The 14,614-nt window shown below is 36.1% G+C and overlaps 2 long non-coding RNA genes across 7 annotated transcripts in view; one reads left to right on the top strand and one right to left on the bottom strand.

Annotated features, from left to right (window-relative positions):
- LOC103883092 overlaps window positions 1–8,840 on the top strand; it is a 60,848-nt gene extending 52,008 nt beyond the window's left edge. For both annotated transcript variants that reach the window (XR_002521105.2, XR_002521106.2), the window contains exon 6: window positions 8,477–8,840. This is a non-coding gene — a long non-coding RNA (uncharacterized LOC103883092). The remainder of the gene's footprint in view (window positions 1–8,476) is intronic.
- LOC103883093 overlaps window positions 1–14,614 on the bottom strand; it is a 145,814-nt gene that overhangs the window by 79,178 nt on the left and 52,022 nt on the right. The gene's annotated exons all lie outside the window — the stretch shown is intronic.

The following is a 14,614-nucleotide window of genomic DNA, read 5'->3' as shown; positions in this document are numbered from 1 at the left end:
TTGGGAGGCCAAGGTGGGTGGATCACGAGGTCAGGAGATCAAGACTATCCTGGCTAACATGGTGAAACCCTGCCTCTACTAAAAATATAAAAAAAAAAAAAAAAAAAAAAAAATTAGTTGGGCGTGGTGGCGGGCGCCTGTAGTCCCAGCTACTCAGGAAGCTGAGGCAGGAGAATGGCGTGAACCCGGGTGGCGGAGCTTGCAGTGAGCTGAGATTGTGCCACTGCACTCCAGCCTGGGCAGCAGAGCGAGACTCCATCTCAAGAAAAGAAAGAAAGAAAGAAAGAAAGAAAGAAAGAAAGAAAGAAAGAAAGAAAGAAAGAAAGAAAGAAAGAAAGAAAGAAAGAAAGAAAGAAAGAAAGAAAGAAAGAAATTTGTTAGTAAAAACCAGAAAACTGTTATGAAAAAAGCTTTCTCACAGAACTCATGACAAATTTTTACTGGCTTTTCAATTGATTTTTGACATCAGGTTATATTCAGGGTCTAGGAAAACCTTTTTTTCTGTTTTAAAAAAATCAAGCCTTAGTCTAAAGTATAAAGAAATCTTGGAGAGTTCACTCTAGTAAGCAGAAATGGTGGTGTTTTGTTATACCTAAACTATGATGAAATCTCTGAAACTGCATAGCCAGAAGCAAAACCCTCGGGAGACTAATAACACTTTAACATTTCCAGTGCACATGTGAATGTTAATTCCACTCTCTGAAGAGTATCAACAAAATGGCATTCATTAAGATTAAAGCCATACTACTATAGAATGGGAAATTTATATGTATGCTTCCCATAAAATGCAAATATTACCAAAGAATGGGTCTCCACTGAGTTCTCTCTATACCTATTCCTTTGCAAAGTTAAATCACACTGGTGAAGCTCTTTCACAAAGGCAATATAAAATTCTTAAGTAGCAGGCACTTGCCGCTCTGGTGCCAAGGTAGCCCCTTAGGTTGTTGACAATTACCTGTACCCCTGATGAATGCCCACTCTTAGAGCAAGCACAAGGCCCTGGTAATAGAGGCAGACAGGAGATGTTTTAGAATTTCAGAGCCTGGAAAAATGGAAGCGGCTTCTGCAAAACAACACTTCCGATTGGGGTTGTCTTGCCCTTGGATCAAATATCTTACCTGTTAAGTCCCTTGAAGAATGTGATTTGCAATGGCTTTTTTCCATGATTTGAAAAAAAAGTGTTACATAAAAACCAGAAAATGATAGAACTGTATTTTTCCCATTGTTTTTTAAAGTGATATTTGTAACAGGTTTTCTGATAAACTATTGTATAAGAAAAATAATGATTTTTTCCTCTGTACTCTCACGATACTTTTGGCACCAAATATGTGGGGGTTTTTTCCACATCAAGCAATTCTTTAACTATCCAAACATCAGCTGGGTGTCCTGCAATTCAATTCGGTTCTGACACTATCTACTTGGAGTTACCATCAAATCCCACGTTAAAGGCTCAGTTCCACAAGACTGCCTCCCACTTCGGACACCAATTGCAAGTTCAGGTCTCTAGCACTTCTGACCAACCAGGGTTCCCATGACCACCCTCCTCAGGTTTGATCATTTGTTAGGAATTGCAGAATTCAGAGAAACACTTGTTTATGTTTACTTGTGAGACAGACAGGTGGGAAGGGCTTCCTGGAAAAACTCCAGCTGGCCTCAAACTGGGCTGGAACCACAGAAGTTAGCGCCCTTTTCATAGGGGAGGAGCCTGGCCCCTCCTCTTCCTGTGTGGAATCTGAGATTCAATCTGTGAGGCGGGAAACCCACGGGCAGGAAGCACACTCCCTCACTTCGCTAAGAGTCTGTTTCCCCTTTTTGCCCAATAAATCCCATTTTCCTCACTCTTCAAGTCATCTGCGAGCCTAAATTTTTATGGCTGTGTGATAAGGACCACCATCTTTAGCTGACTAAGGAAAAGCCCTGCAACATTTGTTTATTATATAATAAAGGATATGATGAAGGGTACAACCTGCCACATGAATAGTTACATAAGATGAGTTACTACTGCAGGAGTTTCTGTCCCCATGGAGTTGGGGTGCATCCACCTCCCAGCATATGAATGTGTTAATTTCCCAAGAGGCTCTCCAAACCTTGTCTTTAAGGGATTGTTATGGAGGCTTCAACACATAGACACTATCTATCATTAACTCAATCTCCAGCCTCCATCTCCTTTCTGGAGAATGTGAAAGTGGGGCTGAAAGTTCCAAGCTTCTAATCATAGCTTGGTCTTTTTGGTGACCAACCCCAACCCTAAAGCTATCTAGGAACCCAACAAGAGTCACCTCACTAGAACAAGAGACACTTCTATCACCCAGAAAATTCCACAGGATTTAGGAATTCTGAATCAGGAACTGTGGTCTAAGACCAAATATTAGAACAAAAGATGCTCTTAACACTCCTGTCTCTTAGGAAATTACAAGGGTTTCATGAACTCTGTGCCAGGAAATGGGGACAAAGACAAAATTTAAATTTCTTGTGTCACAATATTGCAACTACAGTATTCAAGTTTTACACAGGAGGAAACTGAGGCACAAGGTAGCTGAAGAGCCTCCAGGAGGCCTCACAATGCAATTTGATTCCAGTCTGACTGCTGAGACACTTCTCTCAAACACTACACTCTACTGCCTCGCATTCACTATAGTATTCCTCAGTGTCTGTCACATATCAGTGCTCAATAAATATAAGTGAAATGAATGAGATATTTCATAACCCCTGTAGCCATCATCTACTAGAAGTAAGGTCTTTGAAGGGAGAAACTGTCTTATTCATTTTGCCCTAATCCCCAGTACCTAGCATAATGCCATAGGGTGGATGCTCAAAAGTTGTTTGACAGATGAAAAATGAATAAATGTGTAAATACAGACTCAGATAGCTATAGCTAATATAAACCAGAAATGGACAAATCACATGATAAAACAGGGAAGAGCGGGTATAGTTCTCCATTTTCTTGCAAGTCCATGTAGTGGTCTAGAATAATGACCACAATGATCAATTGTATTATTTAGTTTCTCTTATCAAGCTGTTAGTAGGATACAGAATAGAATTGTGAATTCTTTTTTGCAAAATTCTCCCATTTTTATAATGTATATAATAATGGGTCCCAGAAGAAGAGCTATATTAAAAAACAAAATGAAGACAATTAAGAAAATAACCATATCAAAGTTGAATAAAAACTTAGGTACACAAGCAGTGCTTCTCAACCCTGTAAAAATACTTTCCCCTGGAGCATAAAGCAGCCTGCCACAGCACAAAATTTCATTGAGGTCTCTTTTTTAATCTTAAAAATTCATCTTCATTTTTATTCTGAGGTATCTCAATTTTTGATTTACCACAAAAGTAATGTTTGAATACTTACTGTTATGTAAATTGAAAAGACCACCATCTTTTCCTTTAGCATTCAGTACTATGGAATATGTTAGCCTATTTGAGAAATCAGAGACCATAGCATCTGGCAAAGACTTTCACTTAGCAGCCTAAACATTTAGAAGCACATTACAAATTCATTAAGTGAGATATAGAGAACCCAAATAAGCATAATGATATTAGGTTAATTTGGCAAGAGAAATGGTATCTGTGCATTCAGCAAATATACTTCCTTAATAACTGTACTGAACAACCATATATAAAGGTAAGCAAATGCTAAAGCTAACTATGATAGCTATTACTCAGGCTCAGAAATATTTGTTTCTCCTGTGCAACATAAGTAGATTAAACTTCCCTGGATCCCTGAATCTAGCCATGGTATGTGATTTGTGAGGTGAATAGAATGTTACTGGAAGTCACCTGTGTCAATTCCACATGAAAGCATTAGAGTTAACATGCAATTTCCCATGTTCTCTTTTCCCCATCACACTGACTAATAAGGCCATCTGTTCCAAAAAGTGCAGTTCCAGGATGATGCTACCTTCCCCAGCTGGATTGCTGAGTTGCCACACAGAGGCAGTTGTATGGGAGAGTTACTCTGAAGAAGAAATAAACTTTTGCTATGTTAAAGCCACTGAGATGTGTTACTGCAGCAGAACCTAACCTATCCTGTCTAACACCATCCCAGTTGTTAAACTCAAATAGACCAAGCTACATAAACATTAGATATCCCTATCTTATTTGTGCTTTATTAGTCCAGAGCTACAAGCAACAATCTATAGACAATATGGTTATTTGTACTCTGCCCAACAGTTTGGCTAAATTTATTCACGAACTGTTCTTTAAAAAAATAAATCTGCCAAAGTAGTTATTTAGCAGTATGTAAACAGTCAATTGGTGCTTTTCTTTTAAAACCACTTTCACTGGTTGTAAAGAGAAAAACCTGTAGCAGACTATAAAGTTCTCTACTGACATAGATAATATTGGTGAATATGCTACACTAAATACTAAAACTATCAGCAAATTATATCATGAAGCAAATACAAACCACCAAAAATTTCACAATAAATTATTTTAATTATTAACTTTTTATTATCAATTAACTTGTAAAATTCTGATGTCATATTATTTAACATCTCAACCAATTTTGGAAGTTAAACAAACTTTTTTTTTAACTGGGCTCTATAGATCTATGCCAGGATTTCTTAACCTTTGCACTATTAACATTTCAGACTCAATGGTTTTCAGTGTGGTAAGGGACTGTCCTGTGCATCCCTGCCCTCTGTACACTAGATGTCAGTAGCACTTTTGCAATTGTGACAATCAAAGATATCTCCAAACATTGACAAATGTCTAGCGGGGAGGGAGGAGGTATCACAAAATTACCCCCAATTGAAAACTACTAACCTATTCCAGAGGTCCACAAAAAATAAAACATGAATTTCATCTGACAGCTCTATTGCTGTCTTACTGAAGTGATTTACAATAGTACACAAAGGTGATATAACAGGATTTTACTTTCATTATTGCACAAAGAAAATACAATAAGTATAAAAACTTAGATAATAAAAATTTGCAAAACTAACAAAATAATTACTAGAAATCCCATCTTGATTAGCATGTTTATAGGCATGTCTTTCTGGATTCGTTCATTCAACAGCCAGTTATTGAATAACTGCTTCACGCTGGGCACTGTATACATACCAGAGATAGAATGTTAAGCCAGACAGACAAGATTCCAGCCTTCCCGGAGCCTACAACCTCATGGGAGAAACAGATTCAGAGCCTTAAATATCAATTGCAAATGAAGATGTGTCATAAAGAAAAGTGCAAGTGCCTATGATACTATAGCACTGGGACTGGTTTAAGTGTGGCATCTTTGAAGAACTGTTGTCTTAATTGAATAGAAAGCTATGTCTAACTAGTTGGCACTCAAGTAGTACTTACTAACCACCAGGCATTTTTGTCACATTCTATTTTTTAAAACTCATTTAATCTTCTCAACAACTATATGAGATAACTATAATTATTACTAAAATAATTAATTTAGTAATTATTACTAAAATAAAATAACTGAAAATGAGTACAGAGAGACCAGGTACCTTTTTCTAGAACACAAAGCTAGTGTGTGGAAGAGGCAAAATTTGAACTGGTTCATGTTCCTAAGGACTAAACCGTCAGCCTTCCACCCCCAAAGTGAGCCAAGCCCAGCAGAAGGAGGCAGTATTGTCTTGTCCTGTTCACTTTGTCCACAGGCTGGCAGAGACTGTTTCTGTTTCCCTGGCAAGGAGGAGTGACCTTCCAGTCACCAAAGAGAGAGTACTGAAATCCACCTCATTATATATTTATGGTAGTTTCCTAGTTAAATGCAGCCTCTTTAAATTCTTTCTTGGGAAGAGATGAGGTATGCATTATTTATAAATTATTTAATTATGGTGGGAATTAAGCAACAGAACACTCTAACACTACAATTGAAAAGAGAGGTAGAAGGTGCAAAAGGCTGAATTCACAACAGCAAATTGTTCAAATACATATTTTTGATTAGTCAGGAGGTTTGACAGAATTTCCAGGCTAACAAGTTAATATGCTCTCATTTGAAATAATACTTTCATTTAGCATCTATAAGTTGTATGTGTGTGTTTGCAATAAGCTGAAGTGAAATCTTCTCGCTAAAATTATTTCTAATATCCTAAATTATCTAAGTCACACACTAGCTATGGTGATGATGATTAATCACGTAAGTCTTATACATTATATAAGTATGATAAAAAGGATTTCAGTACTTCTGAATATGTTCTTTTTATTGCTGTTCTTTTTTTTGAGGTACTGTTGGTTTGATTTTTACATGACCATATTACATAGAAATTCTAAATGTTTCTAAAGGGAATAATGAAGTGACTTTTGATTTTTAACTCACTTCCTATAAGGACGATGGCTCTTTTCAGAATTTATGATGTATATAATTATCTCAGTTGGTTAGAATGGCTTTGATCCACATGTCACTTTGCCCTGTGGACATAGCTACTTTGGGTCCCTCAACATAATTTATTATCAAATTTTTTAAAAGACCCAAAGACATTAGGGACTAATACTGTTTTCTTCTTATGTGATGCACCTTTCAGATAGCAAAATCACTGGGAGTGGAGTGGGGTGCTCTGATTAATTCCATATTCTAGATAATTGACAATTATTTAGGAAACCTTAGCATCTCATTTCTACAGTTGAAAATATTTGCAACATGTATCTGTAGATGTTCATGTTTTTGTAAGTAATACTTAAATATCTGTGTGTGATGGTTAATTTTAGACATATATGTCAACTTGACTGGGCCACAGGATGCCAGATATCTGATTAAATATTATCTCTGGATGTATCTGTGAAGGTGTTTCAGAAAGATTCACATTTGGATGGGTGGACTAAGTAAAGCAGATGACCCTGCCTAATGTGGGAGGACCTCATCCCATCCGTCCAGGTGTTGAGTAGAACAAAAAGGAGGAGAAAGGTTGGATTTGCTCTCTCTCTGCCTAGCTTTTGAGCTGGGACATTAATCTTTTCCTGCTTTCAACACTCTTGGTTCTCAGACCTTGAGACTGGGAACATCTACACCATTGGTTCTCTGGCTCTCAGGTCTTTGAATTACATCCCAGGTTTTCTTGGGTCTCCAGTTTGTAGACCGCAGATCTGGAACTACTTGACCTCCATAATTCACAAGAGCCAATACCCTATAATAAATGTCTTTATATATGGGGTGCATGTGTGTGTGTGTGTGTATGTGTGTGTGTGTGTAAAGGTTCTGGAGAATGGTGATTAATATACCATGTGGGGATGGATGATGTCTCCATGATGTGGGGACAAAGGGTCTAAGATAATTTTACAATATTGTAAATGGGAGTGTCAAAATAGCACAGGATTGAGTTGAATGTGTCCTCACCTCAGGATATTCAGTGACAATTGCTTTAAAAACTACTAATGTCAATTTATTCTATTATCACTTGCCTCATTATCAAAAAGTGAACTGCAAAAGAAAATGGGTTTGATTCTGTTAAACTGTTAGTGCATGATGAACAACTGGGAGGCACAAAAAGAATTTGTTTGATAATTTAATTCCCATGATAGTTTTTTTTTATTTCCCCCAACCAGGAAAAAAAATATATCTTTACTTTATATTACTATTGTTATAATTATCAGCTGTTTTGAAAATCACACAATAATCTCTACTATAATTCTAACATTGTCTAAATGTATTATTGGTTATTTATCAGCCAATTAAGAAGAAGTAATACATTAGATTAAAAAGTGGTGTGTGTGTGTGTGCTCGTATTTTTAAATCACTTCACATGTGCTACTTAAACCTAAGTCTTTCTGAAATTTTTGAAGGGATTCTCTCTTGCCTTTATCCTTCTAAGTATTATTTTTCTTTTTAAAGAAAAGGTATTAAGTAATTTTCCTGCAACTAACAAAAGATGTTAGTTCCCTTTTTCCTATTGTTTTGTAACCATTTCCTACCTACACATTACAGAAGTGACTTTCCAACTCAAAGGGCATTGTCATGTTTATAATTACCCCCTTAATTCATAAAATAGGATGTGGACATTATATATCCTTCAGCCCAGTGGTTCTTAAAGTCTTGCCCCAGACCCCCAGCATCAGCACCACCTAAGAACTTGTTAAAGTACACATTTTCAGGTCCCATACCATCCTGCTAATTCAGAAACTCTGGGGATGGAGCCCAGCAATGTGCTACACTGAGTTCTCCAGGTGATTCTGATGCACCCTCAATTTTGAGAACCTCGGCTTTTTAGACTGAAGAATATTTTGAAAGTAAGGGGACTTACCCAAAGTTTTTCTTATGTTAAGAGCTACCTTAAGACAGGTGCTCCCCACTTTCAATGTCCAGTTTCTACAGACTAACTCTCTGCTTTCTACTTTTTGAAACACCAGCATTGACCTCCCATCAGTAAAATGGTCAGTGATTCCATTTAGTTTTAGAATAAAACATTAGAAATTCATTCTAATTTCATACAGAAGGGATACCCAGATATTATGCAGAGGACCTGCTCTTATGGTGTGAATGTTCCCCAATAACCCTGGGATAACTTGTTCATTCCTCTCACAGGTATATTCCTTGCAACTAATTCACTGTGGATGCCTCTGCTAGAACCACCAGAAGAACGGTAGTGCTTCTGCCATACCTCAACCTGAGTTTCCTGGTTTGATCAGATTATTTTTAAATACTGCAAACTCATACATGTATTTTTCTCAAAAAGAAATACTAACATTTTACATTGCTTTATGCAAATAATATTGTTATTACTTGAAAAAGGCAACTGATTTTCCTAACAAAATTAAGAAAGAGCATAATGCTTTTTTGTATAAAAAGAGCTGGAAATTGAGTCAGAAAAGAATTTCTGAAGATTGCCATTTCAATAAATGTCAAATACTCAGAGTTATAAGCCAGCCAGCTAACTGGTTTCCTTTCTTAACTGTTCTCCTCTTGCTTGCTAGTTGGAGAGACAGCGGAGGTGGGGAGAAGATGAACAGACAGGATTCCAGGACTACTGAAAAGGAAGGGCATGACATTAGGTGGATTTGGGAACTAGAAGGAGATTTGTTAATGGCGTAGGGTTCATTATAAGACCAGAAGTAGGCAGGGACTTATCATGAAGGGCAAAGTGAGGATTAGTTCCTAACAGTGGTCAGAAGCCATTAAAAGATTGTCAGTCTGTGAAATGATCACTCCAGCATTATAGAATGATCACTTTGCCAACAAGTGATAGAAGGATGGATTCTAGAAAGAAAATGCTGAAAAACAACCGCCACAAGGAGAAAGATGATAAGGACCAAAACTAAATAGTGCCAGTGGAAACAGATGAAAATGGATTAAATAGCTACATAGGAGGTAGAATAAACAGATCTTCCATTCTACTATAGAACTCTACTTAAGAAATAACAACCATGTGCCTTACAGCCTGCTGTCAAGAGTCTCTGCACTAAAAAATTAAAAATGCTTAAATTTTTAATTAAATCACTCCTGAACCACCCACCCACCCCCCCACACACACATACACAAAAGTGTGCTTAGTAGGAAAGGGTACACCAACCCACTATCAAACAAAACCAGACTGTGAAACCCAGTTTATACTCAACTAAAAAAACACCACTCTTCACACAAATGCATGTGCGCGCACACACACACACACACACACACACGCATACACATATACACCCATCATTAGAATGTGGCCTTAAAATTGAGTCTGTGCACACTGTGGTTTTGTCATTTTCTCTCATCCCCCAACCCCTACTTTCAACCTGGTAAATTCTATAGGTGATCTACTAGAATTGCTTTCTAAATTGCCCATGCCACAACAGCAAGCATAGATTTTCCAATCCCTTCCAATTTAACTTGAAAAATTCCATTATTACTTCAAGGCAAAGAACCTTCAGTGGACACCTTGTTTTTTCAATCCCTTTGGCTCTTAGTTGTCTCCACCTAAGGTTGTGTCCTCCATCTTTCCAACTTTTTCATGTCTGCATTCTTCATCTAGCTGTTTGGAGGTTCCCTTGGTGAGGATGGGACAGTTTCTCTCTATTTGTATTACTATTCTACACTCCAATTTCTGAGTACCATTTGGGCAGCTCTGATGATTGGTTTCTAAGACATGGTTACCATGGTAACACCATTAGGTAGTATTATTTTTAAAACAGCAACAAATTAAAAGTCTTCTGTAAGTGAAACAGTGAAAAAAATAGGCAGAGTCCAGTCAAGAACCCAGTTTCTTTGCTGAGTAATTCTCCTCTCCTAAGGACACAATATATTTTAAAAAGCAGGCATTTTCCAGGAGAACATTTCACTGGTTTATTTACTTACTTCATTATGTATTTTTTTAGCAGGAAAGGTTTCTGATTTTTTCTGTCATTAGACTTCGGTGTGGAAGGAATTGTGTCTGCTCCCCATAATGTTGTTGCTTATCTCTCTGAGCATTCCATTGAGGTCAGCATTGAATTTTGCAGTCCTCATATCTCTCAGAGAAATTTGTTGAGATTTTCACTATTTTACCTACTCTCTCAGGACCTTATGTACAGATATCCCACTGTAGTAAAAATAATGAAACCTATCAGTCCCCTGGTCCCTAATACTAATAGCCAGGCTTATGCAAAACTAATTTCCTAAGTTGAAATTATTTTATTGTATGAGTTATGGTATTACATAATGTAATATTTCTCTGTCTTGTTTCAATAAAAAAAATTGTTCCTACTCTTGGCAATTAAAAAAGTTTTATATTAAATTATGGAATTTTCATGGCCTCCAATTGCCTGCTTGCCAATGTTACAGAAAGCCCTATTTAAAATATAAATAAATAAGAGAGTGTTGCATTTTGTACAAGCAGATATTCAGTAATCATCTGAACCTGTTTTCCTTTTAACGTGTATGTCTTTTAAATGCACATGTAATGGATAGCTCCTGCATTTTCATAACTTCTAGATTCCGAAGTTCTAAGCGGCAATCAAGGCTGCAGGAACTGACCTACTGTAATTTTACTACCATGGCAAAATCAGTCCCCTTATTTTAAGCCACACATTTTCAAACTCAGTCTCAGCAGTATACTCTTTTTATGACTCCAGTTTATGCAACTTTTCCTTAGGACCTTATCTCATCCATATATCTGAGATTCCTAAATTCAACAAGCTATCAAGTAACAGCATTGTTTTCTTTTTCATCAGTAAAGTATGAGTATAGAACAGACCATGAGGAATAAATTGGGGTCACAGAGATATGCCAGTCATGTATCCTCTATGACCTCCATTCAGAAGCTGTGAACATGTGGAAGCAGACACTTGTACATTTAGAGATATGTACATTTAAAGCGAAAAGGAAAAAGAAAAGTTCAAATCTTTGCCGAACTAGGCTTCTTTGTGAATGAAGGGCAAGCGACCCTAATGGATGCCACAGACCAGGAGCTCACGTTTCACTGCAGAAATTAATAATGAGCCATTTCTAAACAGGACCTCCAAAGGGAATGATTCAAAAGAAGAAAACAAGACTGTATGCATTCTTTTACTCCTGCCAGAAACCCTGAGTCTTATAATTACACCTAGACCTCCAACGAGAACGCAACTGAGATTCTCCCACTTAGAGAAAAATCAAACATGGCCATGTGGAAGGGATGAGAGAGACCCTCCTAATCAGGAATCATGGCATTAGACAGAACTATTCAGGGGTAGAGACAAAGACTATTTTTCAAAAATGTCTTCCTTTGAGTAATTGTGTATTATCTCTGTTGTTATGTTGCCTGGAGCTATAAAACTAACGCATACCAACAAAAATCCTACCTATATTGTGAGACTTTTGCATTTCTATCTTTATCCTTGACTAAACGTTCAGCAGCAAGTGTCTGTCTGCGTAGAACACTGGGAATATGAGCAGAAGCCCATGACACATGGTCTAGGAAACAGAATCGTACAGAAAATTTCATTTAGTCCTTAATGCCAGATAGTTCCCCACTTCCCACATGAAGAACTCTCTGCTAAATGTGGTTCGTGGGATACCATGGAGGGTTTCAAGGTAAAGGAGTTACTTATCAACAAACAAGAATCCATTCAACTCAATAATGTGAGAGCCTGGCTATTTGCAAGAGCAAGTAACTCAATGTGTCATAATTTCCAAGGAGCTTATAAAATTCAATTCCATCTTTTGTCAAAGTGTAGTTATTAATGCTTGTCACCTAGATGGCCTACAGATGTGTCGTAAAGATAAAAAAGTCACTGAATTTAATTTACATCTTTCTCTAAAAACAAGAACTCCTTCTGAAATTAACAGAGAATATAGCTTACTGAAAAAGAGTACACTTTTTCAGATACAGATAAATGTTAATCACATTAGCAAACCAAAGGAATTATTTATCTATTTAAGTTAAAATATCTGCCTTGGCCTCAATTTCATAGCACACATAGATATATAATTGGTTGGAATTTTTGATAGAGTAATTCAAATAACTGCTTCAGTTACCTACTATCTTTTATTGCTCATTTGCCCTACAGGCTGGGAAGAACTTTTAAAATAATATAACTACCTTTTAATTATTCATGGAAAAAATGTTAACAATGTGACAATCTGTTTTACTTTCAGACTACTCTTCGGCTGTATTTGTATTTGTGTTCTTTTGCTTATCATTTTAAACCAAAATATTTTATCCCCCACTCCTACCTGATAAAATCAGTAGAGTTTGCCTCACAAATTTAGAAATTTGTATTTCTCTAAGAAATTACATTATCAAATTCCAGCATGAATTGGGAAGTATCTTAATGCTTGTCATCTAGATGGCCTACATATATGTTTTATCCTACAGGATTAAAAGGTACTGAATTTAATTTATATCTTTCTCTGAAAACAAGAGAGATCCTTCTGAAATTAACAGATATTATAGTTGAGTTGGTTTTCAGTTGGATGACTGGATTACTGTGTATAAAGTGTTGAATTCCCACACATTTTGATAAAGTCACTGATAACCAAATAAACTTAATAAACTTCTAAACACACATTAAGATGCTAGAAAAAATACCTATGGATTATCCATGCAAATGCTACTTTTTCTCAGGGAAGACAATATACAAAATTGATTTAACTATGTATGGACTGAGTACCTACTGTGCATGAAAGTTTAATACACTAAATGCTAAACTTGTTTCCCATTTGAAATCTTTCTGGAAGAAGTAAATCATTGACTTACTCTGCACAAATAGAAAATTGAGTAGCCTAAATGCTTGTATTAGTCCCATGACCTTTCTTTAACTAGAAGACATTTTTTAAATTCATGAAATGATCCCACCTTATTCAAGGATGGTGATACTTTTGATAAATTGTGTTGTCACATTGCAATCAAAGGTTTGTAATCAACAATTTTTTTGACTCTTAAGAAATGAAGATTTTTATTCCATATTTGTAGTATTAGGTATGTGTGTTTGCATCTGAGAACAAAAACTGAGCCAAATAAATAAATTTCCAGAATTGACAAATTAAATGATACATCTGTCCAGACATGGAAACAAATTGTTGAAAACAGTGTTATTTACAACAAAACCACATGCCTCATTTTGCAATGTCTGTGCTTGAGGAAGAAAGAAAAAAATAGATGTATTAATTATATGTAATGAATGACTTGACATTTTCTGGGTGTTATGATAAAGATGAAGTTTTGAAAGATTTTCCTGGAGGGTTGCTTCATACTTCAGATGAATGTGTATTTCTTCATATTTTAGAATTTTTTTAACTTTTAATAAAAATGGCAGAAATACATTATAAATTTTGGCACATATGAATACACATACATGCACATACATACATATAAAATGTGTATTCCTAACATGTATTCCTACATACGTGTGTGTGTGTGTGTGTGTGTGTGTGTGTGTATGCATTTGTGTTGCTTTCAACATCCAAAAAGTCAACTTCTGGATTTCTGCAAACAAAAACAGATATTCTCCATTTATTCATGTATACCTATGGTAACCTAATGATTCTGTTTCTCCTTATATTCTAGATAGTAACTTGTGTCTTGTCAGTGTTTGATATTTCATTCAGAATAACATGAATAACACATTGCAATAATGTTAATGTGTGTGTACAGTAAAATTTTGACTACCTATGAGAAGGCGGTTGGAAAACCAATAACCTCACATTTGAAAATGGCATTATCCTAAAAGCCCGCTTCCAAACATTTTATCAATATTGACCTTTATTTTAAGATGCTTTGGGAATAGCAGCATTAAAAGACAATTACACCTATTTGTACATCTGCTATTTTCAAGGCTGTAAATTCAAACTACTCCAAAGCTCTTTCAATAATCATACATAGCGGGTATGTATACAATAAACCAGGCAATCTAAAATCCTTAAATCCTAAGCAATTTCCTTCTTCCTCCTTCTAGTTAAATAGAGAAATGAAAATACTATCTCCTTCCTTGCGGTCTTGTCTCACATTTCGGTAAACACCTTGTAACTATAGTGATGGGTGTTCCAGACAGAGATACAGCAATTGACAAAGACAAAGTAATCATTCTGAGTGATCATGGATACTACAGATTGCCCCCAACATCCTGAAAGTAATTCACTAATAAAGTAGATTATAATATATAAGACCCAACTCCCCCCGACTTTTTTGTTTTTTTTTTTTTTGTTTTTTTTTTGTTTTTGGCTGAAGTGGTTGTTCTGTTATATGTAGTGCTAAAATAATCTTGACATAAACTATGAGGT

Source organism: Papio anubis, chromosome 4, assembly GCF_008728515.1.
Source record: "Papio anubis isolate 15944 chromosome 4, Panubis1.0, whole genome shotgun sequence".
Classification (NCBI taxonomy): domain Eukaryota; kingdom Metazoa; phylum Chordata; class Mammalia; order Primates; family Cercopithecidae; genus Papio; species Papio anubis.
The sequence above is the reverse complement of the archived record's forward strand: the minus strand, read 5'-3'. Positions and strand labels throughout refer to the sequence as shown.